The sequence below is a fragment of the Petaurus breviceps genome, unplaced genomic scaffold (assembly GCF_028583685.1).
Source record: "Petaurus breviceps papuanus isolate PSGF00001 unplaced genomic scaffold, PetGlider_PUasm1.0 90644, whole genome shotgun sequence".
In the NCBI taxonomy this organism is placed as follows: Eukaryota; Metazoa; Chordata; class Mammalia; order Diprotodontia; family Petauridae; genus Petaurus; species Petaurus breviceps.
The window spans coordinates 1,907,928-1,925,226 of NW_027187298.1; positions in this window are offsets into that span (position 1 = coordinate 1,907,928).

The window sequence follows — 17,299 nt, forward strand, 5'->3', positions numbered from 1 at the left end:
CTTTCTTTTTTACTTTATCTCATATGACTTTCTGATATGCTCCCTTGTTTCCAACAAACTGCTCAAGTCTCTTATCTTCCAAGGCACCTTGGGCTGTTAAAACATTCTCTGGCTTTGCTCAAGTTTTTTTTTTTTTTTTTTGCTTTGTTATTTTCCCCAAATGCTCTTCCTTTGAGCCCTCTTCTCCCAATCAATGAATAAGTATTATTTAAAACCCGCTGCAAATGCTATTTCTTCCAACAAGACTTCCCTGATCTTTCTGGACTAGTAATTGCCATTCCTTCAATTGTTGTACAGCACTTCTTTTCAAGTGTCTGTAGTGGCTTATCATGTCATATTTTTGTGTCTTAGTTATCTATGTTGGTTTCATCTCCCTAGTAAACTCCTAAGCTCTAGGAAGGCAAGGACTGTGTTTAAGCTACATTTTCTAACTCTCCGTGGTTACTGCCACAATATTTTTGTGCATGGTGTGTACCTAATAAATGTTTATTGAATGAAGGAATAAATAATCTTTGGAAAGAAAGAATATTCCCAGGTGGAAGGGAATGGTCTGAGAAAAGACATTACTTCACTGTTGTGTTTGTCCTTCGTTTTCAAAGAAGATCATGATATCAGGGAAATGATTACATGACTTGCAATTTAATTTCATTTGAGTGAGGGAGGGCTGTGCAAGGTCACCAGCCTCTGTTTCTCCTTCAGAGCCATCTGGGTCTAGTGGTCAGACATTCATCAGGATGACTGGAGATGGCCCAAGAAGCAAAGCAACAGAGTCAAATAGATAAGATCTTTGTAGACCACATATTGACATAGAAAACCACAAATTAACATTTTCTATATTGTATTGCATTTTAATGTATGTTGTTAAATATTTCCCAATTACATTTTAAACAGCTTCAGGTCACACTCCGGAGTTTTTCAGGTCACATATAGAATTTGTGAATTTGAAATCTCTGTTGTACATGATATATACAGGGAGTAATAAAGAGACTACAGTATCTGTTATCAGAAAGTCCATGCAAAAGACCATGATGAGATGAATCTGGAAAAGTGTACTGGAGCTAGACTATATAAAGTCTTTAATACCAGGTAAGGTATTTTTCCTTTGTTCTATATGCAGCAGGGAATCACTGGAGGTTTTGGGTTTTTTTTTAGCCTAGGAAAGTCATTATGAGAGTAAGCTCTTGATAAGTTTGGGGCTAGAGCCTTCAGATGACATAAGGATTGAATTTTATTCTTCACATGAAAAAACTGCACACTGAACACCCATTTAGAAAGATTGGTGCACATTTATCTAGGTTACATGAATACCAAAGCTAACCTTGCAAATAGTCCCTTGTCCTCTCTCCTAAAGGCTCTAACCACATTTTAATTCAACTGAAAGGGTTTTTGCATTTGAAAAGATTTGAAACACCTAACATATCCCCTTGGAATTTTTCCTTGTTGGTCAAGGACTTGTTAAATTTGGAAAATGTTTGCCAGATTACAGTGAGTTACCTAGACTATAAACTTTTCAGTTTATCCCTGTATCTGAGCCCCCAGAGCAGGGTGGGCTGACCCTAATCTAGCAGAGTAGTCAAATGGTCTTCAGTGGAAGGCTTCCTAGTATACCACTAAATCTCACCATTGGTCCTTACTGTCTGGTGAAGATACTGTCTGCATATGTCCCCTGTTAGAATTCAAGTATGTTACTTAGGATAAGGCAGAACATTTAGTAACATATATCTCTAATTGGATAATCATGATATCCTAATGTCAGAGATTGATAGGATCAAAGATATAACCTATATTTGCTACAAAAATGTAAGAAAAGAGAGGGAAAAATACTGGAGGGGTCATGGAAGAGGGATTATCTTTGGAAGCAGTAAATTTAAAAGGTTCAGGTAGCACGGTAGAATAGAAAAGGACATACCCTTTGTCACAAAAGTAGTGAGTTTAAGCATATCATTTAACCTTAAACTTCAATTTCCTCATCTACAACACAAGGCATTGGTCTTGGTAGCCTCTAAAATTCTTCCCAATTCTAAATCTCTAACTCATTTGAAGGGCTACAATAAAGTATATGAGTAGTCATGTTTGGCCCAAGAGGTTTTAAGGGGGAGTGATGAGTAGAAGCTGCAAAGAAAAAAAATATTGGGCTTATTATTATGAGGGAAATGAACAAAACAAAACAACTTTCTAACGAGTACTACCCCAAACCAAAATGGGCTGCCTTGGAAGATACCTGGCTCATCTTCATTATAAATCTTCAAGCCAAAGATACATGATGACTTTGGTATATTTTAGAAGGAAGGTTTGGGGGGTATGGTTTAGGCTAGATGACCCCTCAGGTTCCCTGTAAGTAAAATTTGATGATTCTGTGTCTTGGAAATGAGAAAGGAATACATTCCAGGAATAAAGGTGATAAAAGAATGAGTGGGGAGGAAATGAAGATTCTCTAGAGTCCTTTCCAACTCTAAATCCAAGATCCTAATAAAGTCCTAAAGTTAACTTTTGCTGAATTATAGCTATGGGTACTTAAGCAAGTAAAACAGTAGAACTTTCAAATGGAAATGATTATAAAATATGGAGATAGCTGAGGAGTGACATTGACTGCTTGGTAGAATTATATTTTTGGATTAATTTTTGATTGGCTATTATTTTGATCATATCCTATCAGAAGAATGAGTTGTTAAATGCAAAGTTATATGTGTTTTTCAATTCATTCCCTAATTACCCTTAAAATTCTATAATTCTACCTTTTTGTTTCCCTATTGCCTATTAAAAGCAAAAACCGTGATATGCTGTCTCTGTGTCCCAAGACCAGGCATGTACCTGCCTCATTCAAACCTCATGTTTAAAAAAAAAAATTACTACATCCTTAACTGCCTGGAAGCATGGTTATAATTCAAAGGAGTTTAGTTTCAGCTGGCACACAAGGCTGTTTTCCAAGGGCACTGTACAGACTTGCCCAGTGGAAATTATAACCTCCATAAATTGTTTAATGATCAAATTTTGTTTTCTCAGTTCAGTTTCATCAGATCATGCATGGCTCGAGTGGAAGTATTGGATTTCCTTTTAGTGCTGCTGAGCAGCCAGAAAGCCTTGTCTGAACAGAATCACATTAATCATAAATATGTACCCTTTAATAAGGCAACCGTTTATTTTGGTTATTTTTTAGTTCATGCCAAACCTAAAGTTTTGAATTAGGAGAAGAGTTCAAAGTGAAAATTTGAAAATTGAGATAGCATTTCAAAATAGGTAAAACAATTCATGAAAATGAGAAAACTCCTTCCACATATAAAGACTGTAAGCTTTTTTACCAATCAGTAGAGAAGTTTTAAGGAATTATCAGAACAGAGATGTCAAATGACTTGCCCAGGGTAAATCAGTTAGTAAGTGTTGCAGGTAGAACTTAAAGGCAGGTCTTCAGGACTCCAAGCCCAGTACTATAATCACTTCCCCAGGATGTCTCTATGAAGTAAATTGCTTAATAACATTAATATAATCTTCTTTAGCACTTTGCAGTATAAAGCCATTTGTCACTATTAATATTAGCTAAGCACCTTAAAATAATTTTGTCATTCTGGCTAGTTCTTGTTGTTTGCAAAGTGCTTTATCTACATTGTCCTATTTGATACTCTCAACAAACCTGTGAGGAAGGTTTTACCAGTACAATGATCACAGTCTTTAAAATTGAGGGGAAAAGGAGGCTTAGAGATGGTAAGTTAATGAATATGTTCATGGCCAGACAGTTAATTGGGATCATAGGTTACATGTGAACCCAAATCTTCCCGATTCCACAGCCTGCCCAGATGTCTACTACACCAGATAATCTTCATGAATGGTATAATGGCACCCCTCTGCTCCTAAGCTTTTTGAAGTTACTTAAATTGGGTCCTAGAAGTCAGAGATACATAGTTGCTAGGTCCATACCTGGAGATTTTTTAGTTTGTCAAAATCTTCTGGAAGTATTGATTTCCTGATTTACACTGCAAGAGCTTAGCATCACCTCCATTCCATGAACCTCCAAAGTCCTGCTGTTGGCTGAGGAAAGATAATCAGAATAATTCATATTTATACTGCACTATAAAATTTAGGAGGCACTTTGCCCTGCAACAACTTGTGAGTTAAATGATGTTGGATAAAAAAATTGGATGTTAGAAAAATTAAATGATTTGCTTATGGTTATGGGCAGCTATATGGCACAGTGGATAGAGTGCTGGGCATGGAGTCAAGAAGACTCAAATCTGGCCTCAGACACTTACTAGCTGTGTGATGTTGGGCAAGTCACTTACCCCTATTTGCCTAATTTGCTTCATCTGTAAAATGATCTAGAGAAAGAAGTAGCAAATCAATTTAGCTTTGCCAAGAAAAACCCAAATGGGGTCTTGAAGAGTTAGATACCCCTGAAATGACTGAACAGCAACAATTGTGGCCATGGACAGCTACTAAATGTTTAAATGTCACAGGATAGATACAAACCTTGGTCTCTTGTCTCCAGTTCCAATGTTATCTCCACTACACATAGATTGATATTTCTATTTAAGAGAAAAACAATTGGAAATGTATTACCTTAAATCATACAATAACTATTAAAGTTGGGGAGAAAGAAACCATTCAAGATTCTGAAAGCATATTATCTTCCAGAGAAAATGCTGATAAACTAATCAAACTTTTTAAATCACCGAGAGTAACTTTACTGAATATATAAAGTCTAGTACACATACCACAAAGCAATATTTTTGCTTGACAGCAGGAAAACAAACTCTGGTCCATATGTTGAGTGAACTTCATTGACATCAATCACTTTTGATAAGGGTGGTAATTTCTCAGTCAGTTTTGTTTTTCAACTAAATTTATATTTTAAATGTCTAACAGTGAATTGATTAGCACATGTTAATACATTAAGATTAGAGAGCCAAGAAGAGGGTGTGTCAGGGTGAGACAATAGAAGCTGAACAAAGTCATCCAAAGATATAATTCTAAAATGTATTTTATTTGAGTTTAAGGCAAAGAGGAGACAGAAATATAAGGTAAGGAGTCTGCCTTGAAACTGGTAAACCTAGGACAGCATGTGCAGTCTCCCCAGTTAAATCCCATAGGGATTTCAGAAGATTTATTTATTAACATTTAAAATTGAATCCATCCAAGGTGGAAGCCAGAAACATCTTGAACTGAGAGACTGACACTGAAAATACAATTTTGAAATTAGTCCTGAGTTTTTCCTTTCCTTTTGAGAAAGGGCAGCTTGGCCTTGTCCTCAAAATAGATAGATAGATTAGATAGACAGACAGACAGACAGACAGATAGATTAGATAGATAGATAGATAGATAGATAGATAGAGGCTGTATCCGAAGTAAAAAAAAAAAAAAGTGGTGTTAGTGTTCTTAATTAAACTGTGTAGCCAGGATGTAGTGTGTAATACTAGAAAATCTTACAAAATTGGAATTAAGAGTCAAAAAGTCTGGGTTCAAGTGCTGCCATTGTCACTTGCTGGTTTTATTCTGTCTTTGGACAAGTCTGTCTTCAAGAGATGAGTACTGGAGCAGGTATTTTTCTTTTTTCTTTTTTTTTTTTTTGCCTTTTTTTTTGGAGGGCAATTGGGGTTAAGTAACTTGCCCAAAGTTACATGGCTAGGTTGTGTGTGTGTGTGTGTGTGTGTGTGTGTGTGTGTGTGTGTGTGTGTGTGTGTGTTAAGTGTCTGAGGCTGGAACCGAACTGGGGTCCTCCTGACTCCAGGACCAGCACTTTACTCACTCCGCCACCTAGCTGCCCCCAAGGAGCAGGTACTTTTCAAGATTTATTCCAGCTTTGACATGAGGAAGGAAGTACACATATAATAAAAAATAGACACTCTGCTAAGTGCTTTACAAATAGTATTTCATCTGATGCTCACAACTACCCTGTGAGGTAGGTGCAATTAAAGTCAGGCAGACATAAGTGACTTGCCCACAGTCACACAGCTAGAAGTATGTATGGCCAGATTTGAATTCAGTTCTTCCTGACTCCTAGCCCAGTGCTCTATACATCATGCCACCTAGCTGCATGCAATCTATGATGCAGGGCAAGTTCATTTAATACTTAACTCACAATGACCTCTAGATCCAACGGTATTTCTTTTGAAAAATACAGTTCTAACCACTGATTCTGAATTGAAAGAAATCACTGAGGTCACCTAGTCTAAGTCATTCCTGATAAAGACACTTCCCCCTCTCCAACACTCCATTTTCTGCTTAAAGACCTCTAGTGAAGTCAGATTCACCACTTCTATGACAAGACAGAAAGGGGGCATCTAGGTGATGCAGTGACTAGAGTACAGGCCCTGGAGTCAGGAGGACCTGAGTTCAAATCCAGCCTCAGACACATAATGCACTTAATAGTTGTGCAACCTAGGGGTGGCTAGGTGGCTCAGTGAGTAAAGTGCCAGCCCAGAGTCAGGAGGACCTGAGTTCAGTTCTGGCCTTAGACACTTAACACCCACACAAAACAACTAGCCCTGTAACCTTGGCTAAGTTACTTAATGCCGATTGCCCTCCAAAAAGGCAAAAAAAAAAAAATTGTTGTGCAACCTTGGACAAGTCACTTAACTTCAGTTGCCTTGCCATCCCCTCTCCAAAAAAAGAGGCAGAGATATTTGGCTCCAAGTCACTTAACCTCCCCTTCTTCATCTTTAAAATGAGGGAACTGGGCTCTGAAGTCCTTCTCAATACTAAATCTCAGATTCTATGTATTTGAAGGATTAGAAAAAATATGTTTGACTCCAAAAGGTAGAAATGGGAGCAATGAATAGAGTTGCAAAGGGGGGTTGGGGGAAATATACTTTTGTACAGGTTTTAGCAATAAGAGAATTTTCTCTTTATTGACTAGGTAGCATAGTGGATAGAGCTCAGGACCTGGAGTCAGGAAAACCTGAGTTCAAATCTGACCTCACATACTTACTAGGTGTGTGACCCTGGGCAAGTCACTTAATCTCTGTTTGCCTTTTTGTCCTCATCTATAAACTAGGTATAATAATAGCACCGACCTCCCAGGTTTCTTTTGAGATCTAATAAGATAAAATTTAAAGTGTTAGCATAGTGCTTTCCATGTAATAAGCACTATACTCTTGTTAGTTATTTTCCTTATTATTCATCTTCCTTGTTGAAGTCCAGTGTAAAGACACCATGATAGAAACCCATGTGATATTGTGGTTCTCTCTTTTTAGAAGACATTCTCTCTTTCATTTGGCTTAAAACACACAGTTCTCACAGGGCAAGGTTGACACTGACCATTCCTACATTAAGGGCTGCCTAATGTTAGGGCCTAACTTTTATCTGGCCATTGGGTTACATATTCTTTTTTTTTTTTTTTTGCTTTTTGGAGGGCAATTGGGGTTAAGTAACTTGCCCAAGGTTACACAGCTAGTTTTTTTGTGTGGGTGTTAAGTGTCTGAGGCTGGAACCGACCTCAGGTCCTCCTGACTCCAGGGTTGGCGCTTTACTCACTGCACCACCCAGCCGCCCCTTGGGTTACATATTCTTGATCAATGTGAATAAAACTTCCTATTATCAGGTTCCTTTTAGTATATAACTAAAGATTGTTTGTGAGGAGAGGTAAAAACAAATAATATTGAGCCAGAAGGGAAGGAATCCATTCATCGAACTGTATCAATTTATTAAGGTAGAAAATAAGACTCAAAAAGGAAATGACTTGCCCAGGTCACTCAGGTAGTAAATACTAGAACCAAGATTAAAACACATATTCTGATTCCATATCCAATGCTCTTTCACCTTACACTCTCTTATGAGCTCCTAATGATAAGATTTCAATATAATAGAACATATACCATTCTATGTATGATTTTTAAATTTAGTTTTAAAACAAATCTAATTTTTTTTCATCAGTTCCTTAAATTAGACCCTGATATTACCAAGTGTTTAGTCTTATTCTCACTAAGACACCTGGGGATGACATTAATTCCAAATGTGATTTTAAAAATAACATATAAAAAGAGATGACACAAAGTATTTGAAAAAAAAAAATCTGGATTGAAATAAAACTTAGATTAGATGATTTCTGAGATCCCTTCTAGTTCTGCAACTGGAGTGCCATCACCTCTAAAATGGATCACATCCTCATTTTTCCCCTTTTTAATAATTTCTCCTTTTGATTTGTGTTGAGGAAGATATTATTTTAATTCCATTAAATTAAATTCACATTTATGAACATAAGCACGCAGTAGGTATCATGTCAAATAGAAATTGTACAATATTATCCCAAGTTCATTTGGGTTTGACTTTGAACCTCAGTAGACATCTGTAAAGGAAGGGACAATGTGAAGATGAGATATAAAGGAGAGGCCTGGCAGCCACCCTGGAAGCCCACTGGGCCTAGTGCGAGTGGGGATCTTACTGACAGACCTGAAGGGAAGTTTGATGGCTCATGTTTACCAGAGAACATGCTATATGCAAGGTAATGCAAGGGAGAGAAAGAAAGATACAACACAGACAGACCCTTCTTCCAAGGGCCTAGAGACACTGAAGAAGTGAATGAGTGAAGGACAGGAGCACAGATTGCTTAAACCCAAGGGAGACTGTGATAAGTGCAAAATATAAGGCTAGGCTAAGTGTCATAAGAAATATGAATAGTGACAGATATAATTTTCAGAATAGGGCATGGGTTAATAGATTCATGGAAGTTAGTAGCTGGATTTCAACAGCAATCTTTGTATACAACCACTACTGGAATGGGAGATGATATGAGAAAAACCATGAAAACAGGAGAGCCCAGGGTAAAAATGGAGGCTAAGGAATATATCAGTTGAGTTCAGTTGGACTATTCTTTGTAAATGATAGGAAAATATAAAATGTCTCGATAGAAATAATTTTGATTTTTGCAGACCTTGAATATCATGAAAAAAATTATTTACTTTATTCATTGGGCACTCTCAAATCACCACAGGTTTCTGATTTTTTTTCCTTTGTATCCCTGGCAGTTATCCCAGTACCTGGATATGTAGGAAAACCTTGAAAAATGCTTGTTGATAAATTGGATGGAGACATAGAGATCAGCTAGGCTGCTATCATAATAGTTATATGACTCTCCAAACTGAGGTTTTTTCAGTAGATATAGAAAGAAGGAGGCAGATAAAAGAGATAGTGTCAGAATAGAAGAGAAGGAAATTGGCAAAAGAATGAATATGGAGAGTAAGGAAAGGGAGAGAATAAAAGAGAATTCTGAAGCTTTGAATCAGTTTAATTGGGAGAATGATTATAGAAATAAAGTGGTAAGGCAAGTTTTAAGGGGAATATAATGAGTTTGGGAGGCAGTGGGTTATAGTGGATAGAGAGCTAGTTTTGAAGCCAGGATGATCTAGGTTCAAATCCTACCTCTGATATATACTGGCTATATTATCATATCCAAGTCCACACAGAACTTTCTGAAATTCTCTAAATTATTAGTGGAGGTACTGACTTGCACTGAGAGTTTTCTTATTCAAAAATTCCAAAAATAAACAATACTAAAGGTCCAGTCTCTATTTCCTAAACTGAGTTCATTTCTTGAGCTGATTTCAGGTTCTGGAAGGACACTGAAGTGTGTATATGGTGGGTATTGGTGGGAGACATGGGGAAAGGCAGGTGAGAGATTTGAAAAGCAGTTGAAAAATAAGCCTAAAGACCTGGGGAGAATTTGGGTATAGAATTGAAAATTTGGAAATCATCTGATGATTGCCAATCACATAAAGAGATTTTAGGGAATGGCCATGGGTAGAAATGTGGGGATAGCCATGTTAAAGGGGTAGGAGAATATAACCAACAAAGGAGGCCAAGAAGGAAGGAATAGTCAAAGAACTAGGAAGAGAACTATCTTCTTTCACAACCTGAGACAGCATCCCATGGAAAATAGCCTTGTTACTTTCTATTCATTGTTCAATATGACTGTTTTCATCTCAAGTCAATTAATTTAATTCATTGGCCATATATTAAGCATCTATTATGTATAAACCATTAGTCTAGATGCTGGAATTCAGAGACCAAAGTGAAACAGTGCTTATCAGGATCTTCATAGTCTACTAGGAGAATGCAGTACGCACTCGCAGACAAGTACATAGATGACATAACTTGATGAGAGAGAAAAACACTTTAACAAGCCAAATAGATTCTTTGAAGGAAGATACAAATTTTGAATCAATCAATCAATCAACAAGCATTCATTAAGTCCTTTGGGTCATGGAGTATGTCTTCCATGACTTCATGGAGGCATGAGATTGAATGGAAGCCATGAAGAACAGCTACTTTAGCTGAAACTTAGCTTCTCTGCATGGGGTCTTTTATGAAATAAGGCTAGAGAGATAGATTAGAGTCAGTTTGTGGTATGATCTTTAATGTTAAGCAGAAGAGTTTGTGCCTAATCCTAGAGGCAAAAGGGAGCCACCAGACACTTCTGAGAATTTATCTCTGATCCAAACAAAGTATTTACCATGTTTGCTTTGGGATTTTCCCAAATATCCTTTCTGTACCATTAGTGATTAAATTTATATCTTTTTGAGATCAATATTTATGTGCCATCAAAATCCTGCTGCTATATTTTGAAATTGTCACATTGAATACACAATGATACTATTAAAGCTATATAAAAAATTAAAGGGGAAAATGACTCAGACTATCAGAGTATTTTAAACTCCCTGACACAGTACATGTGACATGGTTACCTTAGGACGTATTTGTGTTTAGCACACACATGTACATACACACAAACACACACACACATCTCATATCCTTCATTGGAAATAAACAGTTCTCTGTATCAATGTGAGGTATCAGTGTGAAGACCTTTAATCATAATGTTGAATCACTGGAGCTATGTTTCCTTCTGTCATAGTACAGCCTTGAATTATAGAATATTCAAAAGAGGTTGTCTATAGTTCAGCTAAATCTTAGCATAAGGTTGAAGCCTTGGCATACTTAAGTATTGCTAGAGGCAACATCTGGCTGCTCTATAATTAAGCTATTGTATTAAATAGAATTTTTTTTTCCATATCTAAAATTCTCAACTGACAGTTGTTAAAAATTTAAGTTTTTGGGCTAAACAAATTTTTGCTCATTTGGTACTGACTTTTTTTAAATGTGAGATTACATAAACATTTCCTTTACTTAGGTCTTATAGGACATTAGACAGTATACAATTGGGTCTTCATGAAGACTGTGCCTAGGGAGAGCAAAGTAAGCAGAATCAAAGGTACTGAGCACAAAATGGCCACTACAACATAAAGGGAAATAGCACAAAAGATGCCACAATTTCGATCAATACAATAAACATCCTTAAACATATTTCTTTGTTTTTCTTTTTTTTTTGGGTTTGTCTTAAACATATTTCTATTGTTACTATAGAGAAGTGGGAGACAATATGTGAACAATGTGCCATATTCAGTCAGGTTTGTTTATTGTATTGGTTTGTTTTGCTTACCCATACTTTGTTGTGAGAGAGATTTATGGTGGTGGGATAATGTACTAGGGATGATGGTACTGTCAAATACAGCAATCAGAATTTCTTTTGTAAAGAAAAAAAGACTATTCCTCTGGTAAGGTTGCAAAGTATCATTGGAAGTTTAGACTTAGCTTGATAAGTCTTATTTACCCTGAAACTCTAGGTATCAGCATGGTATAGTTGAAAGAGTATTGATTTTGGAGTTATCAGAGAACTCAATTCAAATCCTGATACTTCCTTACTGTGTGATGTGGTGGTAGGGTACTTCATCTCTATGAATTTTAGTTTTCAAAATGAAGATATATTCATTATACAGCTCATAGGTATGGTGTAAACCTTAAAGTGCTTTAAAAAAAAGAAGAAAAAAGATTTCATGTCTATTGTCAAAATGTATTGCTTTATTTCCCAATTTGTGTTTTTGTGGTCATTGAGCTCATAGTCACATTATTTAAAATGTCTATTTATAGTGAGCATAATAAAGGTCCTCTTTGCTTTCATATTCAGGTTTAAATCCTTTTTGAAGAAATGACATTGTGGGCCACCAGTGGCAAACTTTTAGGGAAAAAAGGTAGCTCTGTACTGGTTCCTAGGATTTGAGCTAAAAATATATTAGATGGGTTGAAATTGCTAGACTCAGTAATCCATTCTTTCCACGTCAAGCTTTTGACCTAGAGCATTACTCCCCAAATTCATGTTGCCATGGAACACTTTGGAGCATGTGACATATTTGCTTATTTTTTCCATGCTTTTCTAAGAGGAACATCCTGGTAGATGAATGGAAAGAATGCTGCATTTGGAGTCAGGAGTTTTGAGTTCAATTTATTAGCTTAAGTTTTTACTACCTTTATAAAGACTAGTATATCACAGGACTAGAGTAGAAGGAGACTAACATTTTGTTTTTGGTACCAATTTATATGAGGGAGCAAGAGGAAAAGCAGTTGAAAGAGTAAACTTAATCTTACCCTGACAACTTCATTGGCTTCTCCTAACTGGATGTATATGTGTGACCATGGGTGATAATAGAAAGAACTCAGTCCTCTCTTTTGGAAAAAAATGTTGTCTAGCAACTGGATCCCATCAGAAGGTAAGAGAGAGAACATTCAACTGTGGAGGTGTCCAGGAGAATCCATCTGAGAGTGATATAATAGAGAGAACTGAGTAGCAGGTAGCCCAACTCAGCAGAGAAAGCCATGCACCTGATGACATCACCAGAGGACAGCAGTTATTCTTTAGTATCTGAGGTTTTTGTCATTCTGGTCTCAGAAAGCACAGGAATGTACATGCTGAATGAAAAGATGTCCTATATTTGTGCCCCATCATCCATGTTGCCTAGTCACATGTGCTCTCTCTGAATTCCCCTTTATCCACTGGTTGTATGATAATCAATGGAAGACTACATCCCTGACTGCATAGTGGAAACCTTTTTTTTTTTGTCATTTATCTTGTTATACTGCTTAATGAAATCTCTTTTCCTTGGATTACTAAACAAATTTTGTTCATTTGATATAATAAATAAAACCAGTCTTATGATTGCATGATAAAAGAAATATCTTGATAGAATTTTGGAGATAATGTTCTGTTTGGATGCCAATTCACAGTCCAAAATCTGGGTGGTATTCAGTGATTTTAGCAATATGGAGGGATGGAACCAAATGATATAACAAAACTTAACATCTGAAAAGGGCCTTGGTAAGGGTTATGGGATTTAAAGATCTTCCATGCCCCATTGGACTTGCTGACGTAGTAGGAAGGGGCAGAGCAAGAGGAAGCGGAAGCCAAACTAGAGTTCCTGCGGTGGCTGGCGGTGGTGGTGACAGCGATGGCAGCAGCAGCAGCAGAGGCAGCGGCAGCACGAAGCCCTTTTTGAGTTAGCCAGAATTTCTGCTAAGGACTCCTGCTGAGGACTGCCAGGGGCCGGAGCTGCTGGGAGCGCGCTTCCTGGACGCTGGGTGGTTGCTGTGAGTGGGGAGAGGAGGACCTTTGCCTGAGGTAGCCTGTTCTGTTTTAAAGGCTTGAAAATGTGGGTGCTTTCTACTTTATCTACCTGTGCCAATGTCATAACTACTCTGATGGCTTTCACTTTCTGGTTTTGGGACTCAGTCTTTTGGTATCTTAATAAATTTTCTAGTTTATTCCCCCATATGGCAAGCATGATGTATTTTGTGATGGATAATTATATCAGCATATCTGTAATCTCCATAGGCATTGTGAATATGGCATTGCTGATACAGCCTTGGAGGTCATCTAGTCTAACCCCCTCCCATGACCAATAAGAAAATTCAATTGCAGATAGTTCAGATATTTTGTTTAAAGTTGATTGGAAGCAAGGAGTAGAGTAGAAAAGTTTACTCAGGATCTTTAACTCCAAATACAGGTATATCAATACTGTACTATATCTACCTCTATTTTTCAGTTTAATTTATCTTCTGAGGAGTATCAGATTTAGAATCAAATGGGACTTTAGGCATCATTTCCTAAATCTCTCCTTTTACAAATGGAGAAATTGAGGACCTGAATGATGAAGTCACTTATGTGAACTCATAAAGGTAGTAAAGAGCTGATAGATAATTTACACCCAGGTCTCCTAGATTAGAATTCGGTGTTACTCCATGTTTCCTAAGGGCATCTCCAGCATACCAGAAACTTGCAGTGACATTTGCCAGAAAAAGAAACAAAAAGGAAGGTGGAAAGGAAGGTATAGAGAGGTCCCATTCATGTTGTGGATGCTTCAGTTTAGCATAGTGAGATCTAAAAAGAGACAGATGAAAATGATGTCACCCTGTGTACAGCTAGAGTGTAAACTGTGGATTGAACATGAAAGGATAAAAGTTACTAAATCCTAAGACATTATAAAAGGAAAAATACCTAATTACATGATAACTAATAATAATAATAACATTCACATAACACTAAATTCTAGGTACCGTGCTAAGCACCTTTTAATTATTACCTCATTTGTATCAAATGGTGGTGATGGTGATGTTTGTAGTTGGGGCTTCATAACCCCAAAAACCCATTGTGACTAAAACCCACAGCCTCTCTTCTATTTCCTTTGTTCATTCACCATTAATTCTTTCATTCACTTACCATTCATTCTTTCATTGATTCATCAAGGTATGTTTTATGTTTTCTACACTGTGCTAGGGGATGGTAATATAAAGATAAAACCAAGTCTCATCTAAAAGCAGCTTATGTTAAGTTTGGTAGGAAGGGACAAATACATGCACAAAAATATAAAATGTAAATAAAGTATGAATACTAACTCATTTCTAGATGAGGGGAAGAAACTGCCATAAACACCTGGGTGGGGTGCAGAGGGGGAGGTCAGGATAGGTATTAAAGAAAGCTAGGGATTCTAAGAGTCAAAAGCAAAGAGGGAATATATTCCAGACATAGGGAGAGGGGCATTTTGTACAAAGGTATGGGGTCAATAGATGAAATGTCTTAAATAGAGATTTCTAAGCCAATTTGGTAGGGAGATAGAGTTAATAGAATGGAATACTGTGTATCAAGTATAGAAATGTAGGCTGAAGTCACATTGTGAAGGGTTAAAAAAAAACTAAATGAGGGTGCTATATTTTATTTTAGAAGTAAGAGGGAGCCAGTGAAGTTTCTTGAGCAGCAAGTAGGGATTGATGTGGTCAAATCTGAGATATGGGAATATCAATTTAGCAGCTTTGTAGAAGATAGATTACAAGGTGAGAAATTAGAGACAGAGACAAGTTTAGGGAATGATTATTATATTTCAGATGAGAGATGATGAAGAATTTGAAACCATTAGTTTGAAAATATTGTATTTTCAACTGATTGGATATTTTCAACTTTCAAAATTTTCAACTGATTGGATATTTAAAAAAAAAGGAGACTGAAGCATCAAGGATGATTCCCAGGGTGCAAATCTGAGTGACTGGGAGGAGATAGGGGTGTCCTTAACAGAAATAGGGAGGTAAGGTAGAGGAGAGGTTTTGAGGTTAAAGGTGAGTTCTGCTTTAGATATGGTGAATTTGAGATGCCTTTTGGTAAATCCAATTTGAGATATTTCAGAGGTGGTGCAGAACTGAAGCTTATGAGGGAGAACATGGTTAAATATATAGCACTGGACCTCACATTAAAAGTTAGTTGAACCTATTGGAAACTGAAGACATCACCAAGAGAAAGAGTGTAGAAAGAAAAAAAAGGGCCTAGGAGAGAAACCAATAGTACAGTCATGCACACGAATGGTGTAGATAATAAGTAAAAGATACAGAAGGAATACCCAAGCAATTGGCCATGCTTAGTACAGTATATACAAGACATAGTAGGAGAGGCAGTCCACAGTGTCAAATGAGAACTGAGAAAATGTCATCAGATTGAATAATTAGAAAACCAGTCCAGAGATAGGACTTGGTAATTGTTCTATTATGTAACTGTAAGAGTTCTGAGCACCATCTCTTTTTTGGCTCCCCTTTCATTTTTGTCCACCAAATGATTCTGTGACACTACTGGCCAGTGTTAAGTGGTAAGCCTTAACTAGTAGGCATGAACTAATGTTGTAAAAAATTATTAAGGTTATAAGGGTTACAACAACAAAAAAAGACAGCATCTTGCATAATATAATTAAGAGACCTGGGACTTCATTGGTATACTGATAACTGATGAGCTAAGATGGACACCAAAATTCTAGATTTGGATTAATGGTCTTTGTGAGTTTCTATAAACTCATGGCCAGTCTTTTGAAGGTAACCTTCAAACATATTTGATCTGGTTTTCAAATGTCAGATATAGAACACATCACTGAATCTCTAATATAAACCTTTTCAGGTTAAGTCCTGCTAAGATGTTGGGTTTTCCTACCATAGCTACTGCCACAGCATGATGAGACACCATAAAAGGATGGCAATAGAGGTTATGCTAGCACAGAATCATCTCTAGAAGGTCTCACCAAGTATGGGCTCAATAATAAATTTAGTGCCTGTTGTCTGAAGGCCACTCTAGTTATGTCAAATCAAGTCAATAAACATTTATTGTACTAGGGACATGATAAAAGGGGAAAAACGGTGCTTGACCTCAAGGAGTTCACTGTTAATGATGGAAATAATATGCAAACAGGAAAAATACAGGATAAATCAGCTCTCTTAGGGTAAAGGCCCTAGTAGTGAGGGAGCCAGGAAAGAACAGGAGGTGAAACTTTGGCTAAAACTTGAAGGAAACCAGGAAGCCTGGATGTTAAAAGTAGGGTGAGAGTTCCGGGAATGAAGGATAGCTGAGAAAAAGGTAGAGCTGAGTAATGGAGTTGCTGCTTCAAGAAATAGCAAGGAGACCTGTGACACTGGATTGCAGAATGCTTGGAGGAGATTGAAGTGCCAGAAACCAGAAAGGTAAAAAGGTGCCAGGTTATAAAGAATTGTGAAAGTCAAACAGAGAATTCTCTATTTGACACTGGCAGTACTAAGGAACTACATGAGTATATTTATTTAACAGGAGAGTGACATGGTCAGACTTGCACTTTGAGAAGAATAATTATTTGAGAGTTGAAAGGAGGGTGGACTGCAGTGGCAACAACTTTTTCAAATCAAATGCTTTATTAACTTCTAGTTTACATCATTCAATTCCGCTAGATTTTCAGTTACAAATTTTCTCCCCTTTTTCCCCCTACCCACCACCCCAAAATAGCAGTCCCACAGGATATCCCCTCCTCCAATCTGCTCTCTCCCATATCCTCTCCCATACCCCCTTCGACTTTCCAGGAGGGCATGGTGCATCTCTATGCCCCAGTGCCTGTATATTTTATTTCCCAGTTACATGTAAAATAATATCAATAATAGTGTATATATATATATATATATATATATATATATATATATATATATATAT